A 5617-nucleotide genomic window follows, 5' to 3' on the forward strand; every position below is an offset into this window, starting at 1 on the left:
GGGAATGTAGGAAGATAATCATTATCACTAGGGGGATAGTGCTGGACTGGTTATTGGGACTCAAGGTCGACAAGTCCCCTGGTCCTGATGAAATACATCCCAGGGTATTAAAAGAGATGGCGGAAGTTATAGCAGATGCATTCGTTATAATCTACCAAAATTCTCTGGACTCTGGGGAGGTACCAGCGGATTGGAAAGCAGCTAATGTAACGCCTCTGTTTAAAATAGGGGGCAGACAAAAGGCATGTAACTATAGGCCGGTTAGTTTAACATCTGTAGTGGGGAAAATGCTTGAAGCTATCATTAAGGAAGAAATAGCGGGACATCTAGATAGGAATAGTGCAATCAAGCAGACGCAACATGGATTCATGAAGGGGAAATCATGTTTAACTAATTTACTGGAATTCTTTGAGGATATAACGAGCATGGTGGATAGAGGTGTACCGATGGATGTGGTGTATTTAGATTTCCAAAAGGCATTCGATAAGGTGCCACACAAAAGGTTACTGCAGAAGATAAAGTTACGCGGAGTCAGAGGAAATGTATTAGCATGGATAGAGAATTAGCTGGCTAACAGAAAGCAGAGAGTCGGGATAAATGGGTCCTTTTCGGGTTGGAAATCGGTGGTTTTTGATGTGCCACAGGGATCAATGCTGGGACCACAACTGTTTACAATATACATAGATGACCTGGAAGAGGGGACAGAGTGTAGTGTAACAAAATTTGCAGATGACACAAAGATTAGTGGGAAAGTGGGTTGTGTAGAGGACACAGAGAGGCTGCAAAGAGATTTAGATAGGTTAAGCGAATGGGCTAAGGTTTGGCAGATGGAATAGAATGTCGGTAAATGTGAGGTCATCCATCTTGGAAAAAAAATACAGTAAAAGGGAATATTATTTGAATGGGGTGAAATTACAACATGCTGTGGTGCAGAGGGACCTGGGGGTCCTTGTGCATGAAACTCTTTTAGAAATCCCAAAAAGTTAATTTGCAGGTGCAGCAGGTAATCAGGAAGGCGAATGGAATGTTGGCCTTCATTGCGAGAGGGATGGAGTACAAAAGCAGGGAGGTCCTGCTGCAACTGTACAGGGTATTGGTGAGGCCGCAGCTGGAGTACTGCATACAGTTTTGGTCACCTTACTTAAGGAAGGATATATTAGCTTTGGAGGTGGTACAGAGACGATTCACTAGGCTGATTCTGGAGATGAGGGGGTTACCTTATGATAATAGATTGAGTAGACTGGGTCTTTACTTGTTGGAGTTCAGAAGGATGAGGGGTGATCATATAGAAACATTTAAAATAATGAAAGGGATAGACAAGATAGAGGCAGAGAAGTTGTTTCTACTGATCGGGGAGACTAGAACTAGGAGGCACAGCCTCAAAATACGGGGGAGCCAATTTAAAATAGAGTTGAGAAGGAATTTCTTCTCCCAGAGGGTTGTGAATCTGTGGAATTCTCTGCCCAAGGAAGCAGTTGAGGCTAGCTCATTGAATGTATTCAAGTCACAGATAGATAGATTTTTAATCAATAAGGGAATTAAGGGTTATGGGGAGCGGGCGGGTAAGTGGAGCAGAGTCCACGGCCAGATCAGCCATGATCTTGTTGAATGGCGGAGCAGGCTCGAGGGGCTGATGGCCTACTCCTGTTCCTAATTCTTATATTCTTATGTTCTTATGTATGATACCTCGTGTATCACAATATACTCATTGGAGTTTAGAAGAATGAGAGGTGATCTTATTGAAATGTTTAAGATTCTGAGAGGGCTCGACAGGGTAGATGCAGAGAGGATGTTTCCCTTCGTGGGGGAATCTAGAATTAGGGGGCATAGAATAAGGGGTTGCCCACTCAAAACAGAGATGAGGAGGAAAATCTTCTGAGGGTCATGAATCTTTGGAATTCTCTGCCCCAGAGAGCTGTGGAGGCTGGGCCATTGAACATATTTAAGATGAAGATGGACAGAATTTTGAGAGTTAAGGGACTCAAGGGTTTTGGTGTGCGTGTGGGGAAATGGAGTTGAGGCCAAGACCAGATCAGCCATGAATGATTGAATTTGGCTTGAGAGGCCAAATGGCCGACTCTTGTTCCTATTTCTTATGTTCTTACGTTCTTATGTTCTTACGTTCTTATGTTCTTATGTACCCTCCCTAGCCCACCCGAAACCATGTGATCTTCTGGGAGAGGCGAAAATCAGATGAAAAACCTTAGTCTAATTTGGGAATTAAATCCTCTCCAACCCCGAGGTCATCAAAACTAGTCCAGGAGATCACTCTAGCCCGGAATAATGTTGTGCAGTACCTACCTTTTGTACAAGATGATCTCTGCCCCAGCCAGAAACAGGTCCCGCTTTAATTTGAGAGATTTTGCTGACTATACTGTACTTCAAAAGTAATTTCTTGGCTGTGAAACATCTTGTGATCTCGTGGAGTATTTATTTTTTTCCGTTCTTGACCTTCATTCCCTTTCATTTTATGAGTAAAATGCAAAGTCAGTATTTATGTCCTGCACATTTTTTAATGTATTGCAAGATTTTCGTCAAGTAGAATTGCATATGGACGAAAGTATTCGGGTATCTTTGCAGTTTTTATTTAATGAAAACAAATAAAAAGTTCCATGTGCACGGAATGAGAAACTGATGTCGGAGAGGAAATAAACTGGTTTAAATGAAATATAACAACCTTGGAACCTGTGAAATGGCATATCACATGATACTGCTCTACCTGAATTAATTTCCACTACAGACGATAAATTTCTCCAATCCGGACATCAGGCAGTAGGTTACGATTGGCTGTGATTTATCCAGTTTGTGTTCATGGCAGCAATCAGTTTATTAATGACGGCAGTGCCTGTTCCTGCATTACTTGTTTGTTTGCGATTTCAAGACGGCAGATTGAGTTCAGTTATGACCTGAAATTAGAAAGTGCAGGGGTCTACATTAAAGGGACATTATCACTTATTGCATCTTGCGTGTGTGTGGGTGGGTGTGGGGGAGGGGGCAGGGGGCAGGGGAGGAAGGGCTGTTCAGGGGGTAGCTCAATAATTGTTCTTGCTCAGACCAGTGCAAAAATTCATCATCTGGTTAACCATATCCAATCCAAAATAAGAGATCTAAACTGATAACAGTGTGTGTTTGCCTGACCCGAAGTGTGCACACTGCACTTGTCTGAGTCCAGTGATGCAGACAGAATTCTGGTGCAGGTTGACAATAGCCAAGGAGATGGAACCCTCTAAAAGTGAGCAGGATAGTCTATATAGGGCTGAATTTTTGGCTCTGCTCATTTCGGGGCGGTAATGGCGGCGGGGCGGTAAAGTTGGCGGCTCAGACAGCAAAATTGGGCAGCTGGGCCCCGAGTGTGGGGCGGAGCACTAAGGGAAGCGTTGCACCCCTCTCTCAGGGCTGGCTGAGCAAGTGAAAATCCCAAGCTAAACAGTCGGCCTCGGAGCGTCCTGGGGAGAAAAAAAAAAACTGAAAAATACCCACCAAAAACATTCCCAATAATTAACTTATGCCACCACAACGTAAATGGCAAAAAAAAAAAACAATCACGCTTACCTGAGGTCGACATTACTTACCTCACTGCCGCTGCTACAGCTCGGACTGCTCACTTTCACAGGCGGTCCCACCAGGGGGCGCTATGCAGCACTACGGATTGGGCGGGAACCAGAAATTGAGCCGGTGTTGCAACCAGGGGCGTTGCACACCGGCTCGCCTCTCCCGGGCGGTAATGCTCCGCACTCCGCCGAGACCAGCACCGGCGGGGCACTGGAAGCTGGCTGCCCGCCCAGAAGAGCTCACCGCCGCCATTGATGCCCCTCCAGGGCAAATAGCGAGGCGGCAACAAGCCGACAATCCAGCCCCATTGGAGTTTAACTAGTTACAACTGCACAGCTAACCATTACAGGGCAGTGGTTAACTTCCTATGGCTGGTCCAGCTAGGACCGTCCTACTTGTCTGTCAACCAATGGCTCAGTTGGTAGCACCCCTGAACCCACAACCTTCTGACTCAGAGGCAAGTCCCACTCCAGAGACTTGAGCACAAAAATCTCGGCTGACACTCCAGTGCAGTGCTGAGGGAGTGCTGCACTGTCAGAGGTGCCGTTTTTCAGATGAGACATTAAACCGAGGCCCCGTCTGCTCCTCTTGGATGGATGTAAAAGATCCCACGGCACTATTTCGAAGAAGAGCAAGGGAGTTGTCCCCGGTGTCCTGGCCAATATTTATCCCTCAATCTACATAACAAAAAACAGATTACCTGGTCATTATCATATTGCTGTTTGTGGGAGCTTGCTGTGCGCAAATTGGCTGCCGTGTTTCCTCCATTACAACAGTGACTATCCTTCAAAAAAAGTACTTAATTGGCTGTAAAACACTTGGGATGTCCGGTGGTCGTGAAATTCCCCTGTTACAATCTTCTTTTTTTGAGTAGTTTATGGGTGACCTGGCAGGTTAGTGACTTGAATCCCTCAGCCAAATTGTCTTACCTGCCGTTGTCACTCTGTTGTATCCACCTGTGGCGATGGTGCGTGTGTTGCCCTGTGGATATGTCTGCGGCTCATTTTCTTCTCCTGCTGCTTGAGTATCACATCTGGCGAGGCTGGTGTTACGGTGTGAGATGATTCCCCAAGTGATGGATGGTGCCTGTACCAGAGGAAGAACACCATCACTAATGCTGGGACTGGCGACCCTGCCAGTTGTCTCTGATCTCCAGATGGTGCAGGACTGCACATACGGAAAGACAAAACTGGAAGGGTGGAGAATAAAAATGTACACACAGAGAGGGGACATGGATTCTCTTATTGCAAGAACGAACGACTGCTGCAGCATGAACCAAGTGCTGTGGTGTAGGACAGTATGTGAGGGACTCATTAACATGAAAATCAACTTTGAATAATGTGCTGTGGTGAGCCAAGACACTTTGTAAAGCTGACATTGTTTATTTTTTAAATTGTGAGTAGATTTACAGTCTGCAGCACTGAAACGGGTCGCTCGGCCCAACTGAGTCTCCTCCCATCCTTCTTCATCTCACCCAATCAGTACAGGCAACTCTCGATTATCCGGGGCCCTCGGGGATCGGGCTATTCCCGGTAAACGATTTTGCCGCTAGGGCGAGTGCACGTACTTGCCGAGAATGTATACTTTGATGCTTTTCTGCTTCTGTGCACTCCAGGATGGGATTGTCCACCTATCCATTTTAATATAAATTGAAGAGACCCATGTTATACTGTGTCTACTTTTTCTTAAAATGGCCAGTCTAAAGGCTTCAACCGCTGGAGGTCGAATGAGACTCGGCTTTACTTACCCTCGAGGCCCGGCGGCACCCTCAGTGATACTCCAGACTGCACAAGAGCACCTTCACCAAGATTTATCCCAATTTCTTTATGTTTGGAGAGGAGTTCCAAAGTGACAGTCTTCTCATCTGATTGCCTATGAATAGAGTTGCAGAGCTGTCAGAAGACGGAAAGACGGCAGGGAAGAGAGGAAGAGGAAGGAACCGAAAAATATATGGGAGGGAAGAGGAAAGTCAGGAACGAAGGAATTTCGCCTGATTTTACCAAACAGCTGGTTGTGATGCCAAAGGGAGGGACCTGCTAAATTCAAAGCATTAGAATTAGTTAAT

The 5617-nt window shown here is 45.7% G+C and overlaps 1 long non-coding RNA gene across 1 annotated transcript; it reads right to left on the reverse strand.

Annotated features, from left to right (window-relative positions):
• Window positions 1-2792: 2792 nt before the first annotated feature.
• Window positions 2793-5320, reverse strand: LOC139275924 (uncharacterized). The gene is made up of 3 exons (XR_011595795.1): window positions 5300-5320; window positions 4482-4638; window positions 2793-2906 (listed from the first exon to the last, which is right to left on the reverse strand). It is a non-coding gene; the product is annotated as an uncharacterized lncRNA (long non-coding RNA).
• Between the last annotated feature and the right edge of the window lie 297 nt (window positions 5321-5617).

This window comes from Pristiophorus japonicus, chromosome 11, assembly GCF_044704955.1.
Source record: "Pristiophorus japonicus isolate sPriJap1 chromosome 11, sPriJap1.hap1, whole genome shotgun sequence".
NCBI classification, from domain to species: Eukaryota; Metazoa; Chordata; class Chondrichthyes; family Pristiophoridae; genus Pristiophorus; species Pristiophorus japonicus.